Raw genomic sequence first — 15,177 nt, forward strand, 5'->3', positions numbered from 1 at the left:
GGACTAGTTGGAGCACCCCTGCAGGGTTAAATCTTTTCGGAAAGCCGTGCCCGCGGTTATGTGGCAACGTGGAAGCTTTGTTTAACACTGGTTCTAGATAACTTGAAGTTAACTTAATTAAAATATGCCAACTGTGTGTGTAACCGTGACTGTCTCTTTCGTGAGTTCCTTCTCCGATCGAGGACACGGTGGGGTTATGTCTGACGTAGGTAGGTGTTCAGGATCATTCATTTGATCATCAGTAGTTCACGTCCGCTATGCGTAGATCTTCCCCCTCTTAATTCTTGTACTTGTAAGTTTAGCCACCAAATATAGGCTTAGCCGCTGCTGCAACCTCACCACTTAACCTTACCTCACCCATTAAGCTTTGCTAGTCTTGATACCTTTGGAAATGAGATTGTTGAGTCCCCTGTGGTTCACAGATTACTACAACACCAGTTGCAGGTACAGGTAAAGATTACTTGACGCGAGCGCGTTGATTGTTCATTTGGAGTTGCTTCTTCTTCTTCTTCTTCATCGATCTAGGATGGGTTCCAGGTCGGCAGCCTGGGATAGCAAGGATGGACGTCGTTCTTCTTTTGTCGTTTGTTTTCGTCCATAGTCGGACCCTGCTCTTACTCTTGATGATTATGTAATGTACTGATGTGACTCTGATGTAGCTTGTGGCGAGTGTAAGCCAAATTCTATATATATATATATATATATATATATATATATATATATATATATCTTCTTTTCAGTACATGTACTTGTAACGATATCCATTCTAGCGACACGACGAGATGCGCTTCTATCCCTCACAAGGCTGTTGGAATTATGCCCTAGAGGCAATAATAAATATAGTTATTATTATAATTCCTGTATCAAGATAATAGTTTATTATCCATGCTATAATTGTATTGAATGAAGACTCATTTACATGTGTGGATACATAGACAAAACACCGTCCCTAGCATGCCTCTAGTTGGCTAGCCAGTTGATCGATGATAGTCAGTGTCTTCTGATTATGAACAAGGTGTTGTTGCTTGATAACTGGATCACGTCATTGGGAGAATCACATGATGGAATAGACCCAAACTAATAGACGTAGCATGTTGATCGTGTCATTTTGTTGCTACTGTTTTCTGCGTGTCAAGTATTTATTCCTATGACCATGAGATCATATAACTCACTGACACCGGAGGAATGCTTTGTGTGTATCAAACGTCGCAACGTAACTGGGTGACTATAAAGATGCTCCACAGGTATCTCCGAAGGTGTTAGTTGAGTTAGTATGGATCAAGACTGGGATTTGTCACTCCGTGTGACGGAGAGGTATCTCGGGGCCCACTCGGTAATACAACATCACACACAAGCCTTGCAAGCAATGTAACTTAGTGTAAGTTGCGGGATCTTGTATTACGGAACGAGTGAAGAGACTTGCCGGTAAACGATATTGAAATAGGTATGCGGATACTGACGATCGAATCTCGGGCAAGTAACATACCGAAGGACAAAGGGAATGACATACGGGATTATACGAATCCTTGGCACTGAGGTTCAAACGATAAGATCTTCGTAGAATATGTAGGATCCAATATGGGCATCCAGGTCCCGCTATTGGATATTGACCGAGGAGTCTCTCGGGTCATGTCTACATAGTTCTCGAACCCGCAGGGTCTGCACACTTAAGGTTCGACGTTGTTTTATGCGTATTTGAGTTATATGGTTGGTTACCGAATGTTGTTCGGAGTCCCGGATGAGATCACGGACGTCACGAGGGTTTCCGGAATGGTCCGGAAACGAAGATTGATATATAGGATGACCTCATTTGATTATCGGAAGGTTTTCGGAGTTACCGGGAATGTACCGGGAATGACGAATGGGTTCCGGGAGTTCACCGGGGGGGGGCAACCCACCCCAGGGAAGCCCATAGGCCTTGGGGGAGACACACCAGCCCTTAGTGGGCTGGTGGGACAGCCCACAAGTGCCCTATGCGCCAAGGAGAAGAAAATCAAGAGAGAAAGAAAAAAAAGGAGGAGGTGGGAAGGAAGGGGGACTCCCTCCCACCAAACCTAGTCCAACTCGGTTTGGGGGGGAGAGTCCTCCCCCTTGGACTCGGCCGACCCCCTTGGGGCTCCTTGAGCCCCAAGGCAAGGCCCCCTCCCTCCCACCTATATATACAGAGGTTTTAGGGCTGATTTGAGACGACTTTTCCACGGCAGCCCGACCACATACCTCCACGTTTTTTCCTCTAGATCGCGTTTCTGCGGAGCTCGGGCGGAGCCCTGCTGAGACAAGGTCATCACCAACCTCCGGAGCGCCGTCACGCTGCCGGAGAACTCTTCTACCTCTCCGTCTCTCTTGCTGGATCAAGAAGGCTGAGATCATCGTCGAGCTGTACGTGTGCTGAACGCGGAGGTGCCGTCCGTTCGGTACTAGATCGTGGGACTGATCGCGGGATTGTTCACGGGGCGGATCGAGGGACGTGAGGACGTTCCACTACATCAACCGCGTTCTCTAACGCTTCTGTTGTACGATCTACAAGGGTACGTAGATCACTCATCCCCTCTCGTAGATGGACATCACCATGATAGGTCTTCGTGCGCGTAGGAAAATTTTTGTTTCCCATGCGACGTTCCCCAACAGTGGCATCATGAGCTAGGTTCATGCGTAGATGTCTTCTCGAGTAGAACACAAAAGTTTTTGTGGGCGGTGATGTGCGTTTTGCTGCCCTCCTTAGTCTTTTCTTGATTCCGCGGTATTGTTGGATTGAAGCGGCTTGGACCGACATTACTCGTACGCTTACGAGAGACTGGTTTCATCGTTACGAGTAACCCCCTTTGCTCAAAGATGACTGGCAAGTGACGGTTTCTCCAACTTTAGTTGAATCGGATTTGACCGAGGAGGTCCTTGGATGAGGTTAAATAGCAACTCATATATCTCCGTTGTGGTGTTTGCGTAAGTAAGATGCGAACCTACTAGATGCCCTTGGTCACCACGTAAAACATGCAACAACAAAATTAGAGGACGTCTAACTTGTTTTTGCAGGGTATGCTTGTGATGTGATATGGCCAACGATGTGATGTGATATATTGGATGTATGAGATGATCATGTTGTAATAGAAATATCGACTTGCACGTCGATGGTACGGCAACTGGCAGGAGCCATAGGGTTGTCTTTATACTAACGTTTGTGCTTGCAGATGTGTTTACTATTTTGCTAGGATGTAGCTTTGGTAGTAATAGCATGAGTAGCACGACAACCCCGATGGCAACACGTTGATGGATGATCATGGTGTGGCGCCGGTGACAAGAAGATCGTGCCGGTGCTTTGGTGATGGAGATCAAGAAGCACGTGATGATGGCCATATCATGTCACTTATGAATTGCATGTGATGTTAATCCTTTTATGCACCTTATTTTGCTTAGAACGACGGTAGCATTATGAGGTGATCTCTCACTAAAATTTCAAGACGAAATTGTGTTCTCCCCGACTATGCACCGTTGCTACAGTTCGTCGTTTCGAGACACCACGTGATGATCGGGTGTGATAGACTCAACGTTCACATACAACGGGTGCAAAACAGTTGCGCATGCGGAACACTCGGGTTAAGCTTGACGAGCCTAGCACGTGCAGACATGGCCTCGGAACACATGAGACCGAAAGGTTGATCATGAATCATATAGTTGATATGATTAGCATAGGGATGCTTACCACTGAAACTATACTCAACTCACGTGATGATCGGACTTGGGATAGTGTAAGTGGATCATGAACCACTCAAATGACTAGAGAGATGTACTTTTTGAGTGGGAGTTTAGCATATAATTTGATTAAGTTGAACTCTAATTATCTTGAACATAGTCTAAGTCCACTTTGAATATATTTGTGTTGTAGATCATGGCTCACGCGACAGTCATCCTGAATTTTAATACGTTCCTAGAGAAAGCTAAGTTGAAAGATGATGGAAGCAACTTTGTAGACTGGGCTCATAATCTTAAGCTAATCTTACAAGCTGGGAAGAAGGATTATGTCCTTAATGCTGCGCTAGGAGATGAACCACCCGCTACGGCTGATCAGGATGTTAAGAACGCTTGGTTAGCACGTAAGGAGGACTACTCAATAGTTCAATGTGCAGTCTTGTATGGCTTAGAACCGGGACTTCAACGTCGCTTTGAGCATCATGGAGCATTTGAGATGTTCCAGGAGTTGGAGTTTATCTTTCAGAAGAACGCCCGGATCGAGAGGTATGAGACCTCCGATAAATTCTATGCTTGCAAGATGGAGGAAAACTCATCTGTCAGTGAACATGTGCTCAAAATGTCTGGGTACTCAAACCGTCTAACTGAGCTGGGGATTGAACTCCCGCAAGAAGCTATCACTGACAGAATCCTTCAATCACTGCCGCCAAGCTATAAAGGCTTTGTGTTGAACTACAACATGCAAGGGATGAACAAGTCTCCCGGCGAGTTGTTTGCGATGTTGAAAGTCGCAGAGTCTGAACTCCGTAAAGAGCATCAAGTGTTGATGGTGAATAAGACCACTAGTTTCAAGAGAAACGGCAAAGGCAAGAAGGGCAATTCGAAGAAGAGCGGCAAGCCTGTTGCCAATCCGCCGAAGAAACCCAAGGCTGGACCTAAGCCTGAAACGGAGTGCTACTATTGCAAGGGTATGGGTCACTGGAAGCGCAATTGCCCCAAGTATCTGGCAGATAAGAAGGCGGGCAAAGAAAAATCAGGTATATTTGATATACATGTTATTAATGTGTACTTAACCGTCTCTCGTAGTAGTGCCTGGGTATTCGATACCGGTTCTGTTGCTCATATTTGCAACTCGAAACAGGAACTGCGGAATAGACGAAGGCTGGCGAAAGATGAAGTGACGATGCGCGTAGGAAATGGTTCCAAGGTTGATGCAATTGCCGTCGGCACAGTGTCACTTCAGCTACCGTCGGGATTAGTGATGAACTTAAATCATTGTTATTTAGTGCCTGCGTTGAGCATGAACATTATATCTGGATCTTGTTTATTGCGAGACGGTTACTCTTTTAAGTCAGAGAATAATGGTTGTTCTATTTCTATGAGTAACATCTTTTATGGTCATGCACCGAATGTGAGAGGATTGTTCATATTGAATCTTGATAGCGATACGCATATACATAACATTGAGACCAAAAGAGTTAGAGTAAACAATGATAGCGCCATATTTTTGTGGCACTGCCGCTTGGGTCATATTGGTGTAAAACGCATGAAGAAACTCCATGCTGATGGACTTTTGGAGTCACTTGACTTTGATTCACTTGACACGTGCGAACCATGCCTCATGGGCAAGATGACTAAGACTCCGTTCTCCGGAACAATGGAGCGTGCAAGTGACTTATTGGAAATCATACATACCGATGTGTGTGGTCCAATGAGCATGGAGGCACACGGCGGATATCGTTATTTTCTCACCTTCACTGACGATTTGAGTAGGTATGGTTATGTCTACTTGATGAAGCACAAGTCTGAAACATTTGAAAAGTTCAAGCAATTTCAGAGTGAAGTGGAAAATCATCGTAACAAGAAGATCAAGTTCCTACGGTCTGATCGTGGGGGTGAATATCTGAGTTTCGAGTTTGGTGATCACTTAAGAAAATGTGGAATTGTTTCACAGTTAACACCGCCTGGAACACCACAGCGTAATGGTGTGTCCGAACGTCGTAATCGTACTTTGTTAGGGATGGTGCGATCTATGATGTCTCTTACTGATTTGCCGTTATCATTTTGGGGTTATGCATTAGAAACAGCTGCATTCACTTTAAATAGGGCACCATCAAAATCCGTTGAGACGACACCATACGAACTGTGGTATGGCAAAAGGCCAAAGTTGTCGTTTCTTAAAGTTTGGGGATGTGATGCTTATGTCAAAAAGCTTCAGCCTGAAAAACTGGAACCCAAAGCGGAAAAGTGCGTCTTCATAGGTTACCCAAAAGAGACAGTTGGGTACACCTTCTATCTCAAATCCGAGGGCAAAGTGTTTGTTGCTAAAAACAGAGCTTTTCTCGAGAAGGAGTTTCTCTCGAGAGAATTGAGTGGGAGGAAGATAGAACTTGACGAGGTTGTCGAACCTCTCATCCCTCTGGATGGTGGCGCAGGGCAAGGGGAAACCTCTGTCGTTGCGACGCCGGTTGAGGAGGAAGTTAATGATGATGATCATGAAACTCCAGTTCAAGTTTCTGTTGAACCACGCAGGTCGACGAGATCACGCGCTGCTCCAGAGTGGTACGGTAATCCCGTCTTATCAATCATGTTGTTAGACAACAATGAACCTGCAAATTATGAAGAAGCAATGGTGGGCCCAGATTCCAACAAATGGCTAGAAGCCATGAAGTCCGAGATAGGATCCATGTATGAGAACAAAGTGTGGACTTTGGAGATACTACCTAAGGGCCGCAAGGCTATTCAGAACAAATGGATCTTTAAGAAGAAGACGGACACTGACGGCAATGTGACCGTTTATAAAGCTCGACTTGTGGCAAAGGGTTTTTCACAAGTTCCAGGAGTTGACTACGATGAGACTTTCTCACCCGTAGCGATGCTTAAGTCCGTCAGAATCATGTTAGCAATAGATGGATGTCAAAACGGCGTTTCTTAACGGTTTCCTTAAGGAAGAGTTCTATATGATGCAACCCGAAGGTTTTGTCGATCCTAAGAATGCTAACAAGGTGTGCAAGCTCCAGCGATCCATTTATGGACTGGTGCAAGCATCTCGGAGTTGGAACAAACGTTTTGATGAGGTGATCAAAGCATTTGGGTTTATACAAGTGGTTGGAGAATCTTGTATTTACAAGAAAGTGAGTGGGAGCTCTGTGGCGTTTCTAATATTATATGTGGATGACATATTACTGATTGGAAACAACGTAGAGCTTTTGGAGAGCATAAAAGGTTACTTGAATAAAAGTTTCTCTATGAAGGACCTAGGAGAAGCTGCTTACATTCTAGGCATTAAGATCTATAGGGATAGATCAAAACGCCTGATAGGACTTTCACAAAGCACATACCTTGATAAAGTTTTGAAAAGGTTCAAAATGGAACAGTCCAAGAAAGGGTTCTTGCCAGTTTTACAAGGTACAAGTTTGAGTAAGACTTAGTGCCCAGCAACTGATGAAGATAGAGAGCATATGCGCTCCGTCCCCTATGCTTCAGCCATAGGTTCTATCATGTATGCGATGTTGTGCACTAGACCGGATGTTAGCCTGGCCATAAGTATGGCAGGCAGGTTCCAGAGTAATCCAGGAGTGGATCACTGGACAGCGGTCAAGAATATCCTGAAGTACCTGAAAAGGACTAAGGAGATGTTTCTCGTGTATGGAGGTGACGAAGAACTCGCCGTAAAAGGTTACGTCGATGCAAGCTTTGACGCAGATCCGGACGACTCTAAGTCGCAAACCGGATACGTATTTATTCTTAATGGGGGTGCAGTAAGCTGGTGCAGTTCCAAGCAAAGCGTCGTAGCAGATTCTACATGTGAAGCGGAGTACATGGCTACCTCGGAGGCGGCTAAGGAGGGTGTCTGGATGAAGCAGTTCATGACGGATCTTGGAGTGGTGCCAAGCGCATTGAATCCAATAACCTTGTTATGTGACAACACTGGTGCCATTGCCTTAGCAAAGGAACCACGGTTTCACAAGAAGACCAGACACATCAAACGACGCTTCAACCTCATCCGCGACTACGTCGAGGAAGAGGACGTAAATATATGCAAAGTGCACACGGATCTGAATGTAGCAGACCCACTGACTAAACCTCTTCCACGGCCAAAACATGATCGACACCAGAACTGTATGGGTGTTAGATTTATTACAATGTATTTCACATGGTGATGTGAGGGCTAGATTATTGACTCTAGTGCAAGTGGGAGACTGTTGGAATTATGCCCTAGAGGCAATAATAAATATAGTTATTATTATAATTCCTGTATCAAGATAATAGTTTATTATCCATGCTATAATTGTATTGAATGAAGACTCATTTACATGTGTGGATACATAGACAAAACACCGTCCCTAGCATGCCTCTAGTTGGCTAGCCAGTTGATCGATGATAGTCAGTGTCTTCTGATTATGAACAAGGTGTTGTTGCTTGATAACTGGATCACGTCATTGGGAGAATCACATGATGGACTAGACCCAAACTAATAGACGTAGCATGTTGATCGTGTCATTTTGTTGCTACTGTTTTCTGCGTGTCAAGTATTTATTCCTATGACCATGAGATCATATAACTCACTGACACCGGAGGAATGCTTTGTGTGTATCAAACGTCGCAACGTAACTGGGTGACTATAAAGATGCTCCATAGGTATCTCCGAAGGTGTTAGTTGAGTTAGTATGGATCAAGACTGGGATTTGTCACTCCGTGTGACGGAGAGGTATCTCGGGGCCCACTCGGTAATACAACATCACACACAAGCCTTGCAAGCAATGTAACTTAGTGTAAGTTGCGGGATCTTGTATTACGGAACGAGTGAAGAGACTTGCCGGTAAACGAGATTGAAATAGGTATGCGGATACTGACGATCGAATCTCGGGCAAGTAACATACCGAAGGACAAAGGGAATGACATACGGGATTATACGAATCCTTGGCACTGAGGTTCAAACGATAAGATCTTCGTAGAATATGTAGGATCCAATATGGGCATCCAGGTCCCGCTATTGGATATTGACCGAGGAGTCTCTCGGGTCATGTCTACATAGTTCTCGAACCCGCAGGGTCTGCACACTTAAGGTTCGACGTTGTTTTATGCGTATTTGAGTTATATGGTTGGTTACCGAATATTGTTCGGAGTCCCGGATGAGATCATGGACGTCACGAGGGTTTCCGAAATGGTCCGGAAACGAAGATTGATATATAGGATGACCTCATTTGATTACTGGAAGGTTTTCGGAGTTACCGGGAATGTACCGGGAATGACGAATGGGTTCCGGGAGTACACCGGGGGGGGGGGGGGCAACCCACCCCGGGGAAGCCCATAGGCCTTGGGGGAGACACACCAGCCCTTAGTGGGCTGGTGGGACATCCCACAAGTGCCCTATGCGCCAAGGAGAAGAAAATCAAGAGAGAAAGAAAAAAAAGGAGGAGGTGGGAAGGAAGGGGGACTCCCTCCCACCAAACCTAGTCCAACTCGGTTTGGGGGGGAGAGTCCTCCCCCTTGGACTCGGCCGACCCCCTTGGGGCTCCTTGAGCCCCAAGGCAAGGCCCCCTCCCTCCCACCTATATATACAGAGGTTTTAGGGCTGATTTGAGACGACTTTTCCACGGCAGCCCGACCACATACCTCCACGGTTTTTCCTCTAGATCGCGTTTCTGCGGAGCTCGGGCGGAGCCCTGCTGAGACAAGGTCATCACCAACCTCCGGAGCGCCGTCACGCTGCCGGAGAACTCTTCTACCTCTCCGTCTCTCTTGCTAGATCAAGAAGGCCGAGATCATCGTCGAGCTGTACGTGTGTTGAACGCGGAGGTGCCGTCCGTTCGGTACTAGATCGTGGGACTGATCGCGGGATTGTTCGCGGGGCAGATCGAGGGACGTGAGGACGTTCCACTACATCAACCGCGTTCTCTAACGCTTCTGCTGCACGATCTACAAGGGTACGTAGATCACTCATCCCCTCTCGTAGATGGACATCACCATGATAGGTCTTCGTGCGCGTAGGAAATTTTTTGTTTCCCATGTGACGTTCCCGAACAAAGGCCCCCGTGCCAAATTGAGGATAGGGTCGCATCTTGGGCGTGACAAGTATTCTATATATATATATATATATATATATATATATATATATATATATATATATATATATATATATATATATATATATATATATCTTCTTTTCAGTACATGTACTTGTAACGATATCCATTCTTGCGACACGACGAGATGCACTTCTATCCCTGACAAGGCCCCCGTGCCAAATTAAGGATAGGGTCGCATCTTGGACGTGACAAATCGCTATCGATCCCACCAAATAAAACTGGCATTGGGCCTGAACCAAGTAGTAGACGATATGCAAAGCGTACGCATCCATCAGAATATACGAGATTTGCTCAAAGAGAATAAAAAAATATGAGAGCTCATCACGCCCCTGGCGAGCGCCGCCGCCTCTCGCCTCACGCGTGCCCAGATCGCCGTCGCCTGTCATCTCCCGCGCAGATCGTTACTGATGAGCTTGCTTGAGGAGTCGAGGAGGAAGACCTGTAGACTGCAAGGGGCATTCCCACGCTGCATGTTCTGTGCATATCAGTGATCGTTTATTTGTGTTGTTTGACAATATTGGTCTTGTGTATATAAATCTAACACAAATAACACCGAATAATGTTCTATATTGGCGAATCGTAGAATGCTGACATCATTGGGGTAATTTACACTTAGTTTGCGAATTTGCTCAAGTAGATAAGAATTACTTTGCAGTATATCAGTAGCATTGATATACATTTATAAGTATGAAATAATATTGTCCATATCATTCATATGGATTTGCTCAAATATCTTAATTTCTATGGTACTTTTATTTAGAATAATAACCTTTGCAATAATCTTTCCAAGAACTACTATGCATTTTAGATACAAATTTCTTTTAGGACAATTCATGGACAAATTTCTTTTAGTCGGATGTCTCAAGAATGTCTTATGGTAGATTCCTTCGTAGTTATAGTACAATCTAACATTAAACATAGCTTTGCATTTTAAGGATGTCTTGTGATAGATTTCTTCATAGGCCATAAACTTTTTCTTCAAAAATACGCCATGGATTGGTGTATTAATGTCATAGAAAAAAAAGGAAAATGAGGCATATAACCTAAAAATGCTCTAGCCGGCCAACAGGCATACATGCAAAACCGTTGCCATGCGAATCATTATTACATTTCAAATATAAAAATATAATATTGATTACTATTGGTATAGCATTTGTATTAAAGGGCTTCGAGTTTTGCTTCGCCCCGGGCCCCCAAAATCTCAGGACCGGCCCTGTAGAGTTGTATCGGTCGTTGATAGAACTTGAGAGAGTATTAATTCTATCTTTAGCTCCTCGTTGGTTCTGATAATTTTACTTATTGAAAAAGGCTACAAACGATCCCCTATACTTGGGGTTATCAACCTTGGACCACTCCAAGGTGATGCGGAGGGCGAGCTCCTCATCATAGTCGACGTCGGAGTCGGGGCGACTCTCCGAGCTCGACATTATAGTGAATTGGATCGGTATCGAAGAGGAAGAGGAAAGGACGGAGCGAGAGAGAATGAACTAGGGTTCGGAGCGAGGCAGCCAGAGTGGATATGGGACATCACTGAGGTCGATGGTGGGCCGGGCCTGTCAACTAAAACGTGACGGGTGCACCCAGACGTGACGAGTGTTAGAGTTGTGTCGAATATTGTGTACACGGTAGGTTACAGTTGGACTCTGAGTAGCATTGTGTTTAGACATGATATGGGATCGTGTCCTAATATGATACTTGTATCCTATGCCTCTCATATATAGCGGGGCTAGACACACGATGCAACCTATGCCAACATAATATCACAGGCATGCAGGGGGAGCCGGCGATGTGTGCCGGCGCCCGGGCGGCCGGGTTGCGGTATTGTGACGGTGTCACGGGGAGGAGCGCCCGTAGTCATGCCCTGGGGATGTAGCCATATCGGTGAACTTCGTTAACAAATCTCGGTGTCGTGCTCGTGTGATTGCTTGGTCCTCAGATGGTCAACGGTATGCCTCGGATTTATTCTAACAAGTGGTATCATGAGCAAGGTTCGATTTGAGGTCGTGAAAGGTTGATCTAGAGGAAGAACGCCGACAATTTTTTTTGTGAGAAGCGGTCGTGATAGGTGGCGAAATTCGTCGGCGAGTTACGATCGAAATACAGATGTGATCGAGTTGTACATGACAGAAGTAATCGGAAGCAGTGGATTGATTGGTCGATCGCAGCGGCAACGGCAGCGGCGCGTGCACCTGCAACAGGCGACTAGTACATCGGTGGGTTTCGGATCGGATCATGGTTCTTTTCGGCGAGATTGAATCGAAGCCTAGGTGTTGGCCAAACCAGGCCATGCACGGGTGTCAGCTGTTCCATGAGGATCGGAGCCCAATGCGAGTGTTGTGTGGCAGACCATGTGGAAGCTAGTGCAACAATGGGGCGCTGGGTTGGTTGTGTATGTCCGTACCCGCTGCATGAATCGGGAGCAAAGTGAGATTTGTTTGAAAAAGATATTGGTTCCTAGGAGTTGCTGGAATGTGTTGGAACATGATATTCATTGGCTGCCATGACATGTTGATCTCGTGCGTGGCAAAAGATTGAACAAGAAAATTAGTCAAGAAGTCATATGCATGGTGGTAATGGTGTGGACGAAACTGCTTGAGTTGGTTGCACACATACACAAGAGACTACAGGGACTACTTTTGGGTTCCTCGCTTCGTCCGCCGAGGAGATGGCGGGATGGAAGTAGTGGTGTTGTTCAACTGGCAGTTAAACGGGGACTAAGGATGACGAAGTGCGTATAAGGCTCGGAGGAGTCTGGAGCGCGTTGTGACAAGATCATGCATACACAGGGCATTAGAGCAATGTACGGAGATATATGCGGGCGGACACGACGCAGGGTGGAGGATGGTTGCAGTTAGATATTTTCAACTTGCTCAGACTGGACTGTTTGACGGATCGACGGGGATGTCGGTCAAAGCAGAACACGATGGTGGGATCGGCGACGACGACGTAGGAGCGTGATGCTGATGGTGACCGACTTCTGGGCGTGGAAATACGTGGTGCAGGCCTGGTGGCTTGTGTGGTTTTGACAAGACTATGGCGCGGGGTTGATTCAAGGTGATGTACACACGGAGCTTGAAGTCGACAGGGCGCAGGGTGGACTGACCATCTACCATGGAGTCATGTTGAAGGTGGAGCTGGATTGAGGGGCTACGGTGTAAGGATCCGGATATCGCAGCCTATTCAACGAGAAAAGCGAGTGACACGTGGTTTGGACTGGAGCTCAGTGGTCTGATGGAAACGTGATCCTCGTCATCGGTCGGTGATGATCGGTGGTACTCTGTAGTGGGGTTGAGTGGTGTGGGTTCGCGACCCTTGAGACTCGACCGGGACAGCGGAGGCTCGACGCGATAATAGCGGCGAGGCGTGCGGTACGCAAGGGACATGGAGACGGGGCAGGGCTCTGGTGGTCATACATGTGGTGAGACAAACTGCGAAGTTGACTCAGGATGACTACAAGCAATGGCGAAATTCTTTAAAGTTTCAGGCAGACAGTCAAGGAAGAGCGGTGATGTTGAGTTCAGGTAACTCTTATGTGCGACAACCAATATGAGTTGTTCACTTTCACGCAGGTCAGTGATCGGTGTGTGATGGTGTTGGATACTCTGGAAGTTAGGAGCGCAACTAGAGTAATGTGGAGCTTAATTTCGTTTGAGCGTTGACTATGGTCAGAAAAAGAAGGAACTACAAGTTGCAAGGTGGAGTCACATGGAGTCTTTGGAGTAGCAGCGGTGCTCATGGATAAGCTCAAGTCCAATGTACATGGAAGTTTGACGCACAGACGAATTCAAGATGATGGAGAATATTCGCCAAGGCGAAGTTTGTTAGAGTTGTGTCGAATATTGTGTACACGATAGGTTACTGTTGGACTCTGACTAGTATTGTGTTTAGACATGATATGGGGTCGTGTCCTAATAGAACACTTGTATCCCAAGCCTCTCATATATAGCGGGCCTAGACACACGATGTAACCTATGCCAACATAATAGCACAAGCGTGCAGTGGGAGCCAACGGTGTGTGCCGGCGCCCAGGCGCCCGGGAGCCCGGGATGCGGTATTGTGACGGTGTCACGGGAAGGAGCATCCGTAATCAATGCCCCGGGATGTAGCCATATCGGTGAACCTCGTTAACAAATCTTGGTGTTGTGCTCGTGTGATTGTTTGGTCATCAGATGGTCGACGGTATGCCTCGGATTTATTCTAACAACGAGGCCGCCGCATATCGTCCCTAGATTTGGGTTAAATGTGAGGGGCCGGTGCCGGTCAGCACGGACGTTTGAGACAAGTTTGAAAGGTTTGGTTAGGTTGCATTTTATGATCGATCACTGGATGGTGTTTCCGGACATTAGAGACGAGTACGAGCGATCCGGTTATAAATGCTCTAATTCCGCCTTGTATTTTGGCCTAGGTCCACGAACTCAAAACTTCTCTCTTAATCGTAATCAATGAAAATGACAAATATTTTGACTAGTATTAAAAAAATGATCGACGTCATGTCGATCCACGGTTAGCTCTGGAATGTGGGCGAAAAAAGAACAGCAGAGTCGCGTGGTTACGGTTTTGCTCCAACCGCTGAACTGCATGCGACCGTGCGCGCGCAGTAATTTCCATGACGCGACCTCCTGAGCTGCCACAAGCACTCACACGACAAACTGGACGATTGGGTCGGTGTCACATCGCCATTGCATCAATCTACGCCATCACAACCTCTAGCCTAAGATCGTCATGGTAAGGCAGGGCTCCATGTAGGTCGCCATGTACGCTTGCTCTGCTCGCGCGAGCTTGCAATTCCAGTCAGTCACCTCTTCCGTCTGAAAACAGAGAGGCGTCCAGACTTTCCCTGCCGGGCCTCATGATGGTGGCAGCGGAGTGAATGATGAAATGACGAGGACATTGGCAATTTGGCATGCAGCTGCAGATCTCGGCCTTTTATACATCCGTTATTATACATACAGTACATGCTACGAACCAGAGATGAGATCGAGCAGAAAGAAACCAGGCGTGATGGTGTGCGCGATCGATTGGCATCGGAGTGAGCCATTCCTCGCCGCACATTTCGTTCTCAGGGGTGCCACCGAGGGGCCCTTGGTGCTGCAGTCCAAGGCCTGAGTGGACTTTGGCAGCACTGCTACTTTCAGCCAGGGTCTGGTTGCAGGGCAAGTTCAGCAGGGGAAATGATGATCCAGGTAGCTGCAGGCGTGGGAGCAGCTATTTCTTCGCGTGCGGCCCCATCTCATGGCTGACGGACCATTTCAATTTCCATGGAAAAGCAAAAGCAACGCTTACACATGGATCTAGTGCTTTCGCTTTTTTCTCTGACGATCAAGGCTACTCCTACATGCATTGATCGATACACTGCAGCCAGAAGGCTGCCAAACACGCCCTAAGAATGATCACGTCTGGA

This window comes from Hordeum vulgare, chromosome 1H, assembly GCF_904849725.1.
Source record: "Hordeum vulgare subsp. vulgare chromosome 1H, MorexV3_pseudomolecules_assembly, whole genome shotgun sequence".
Classification (NCBI taxonomy): domain Eukaryota; kingdom Viridiplantae; phylum Streptophyta; class Magnoliopsida; order Poales; family Poaceae; genus Hordeum; species Hordeum vulgare.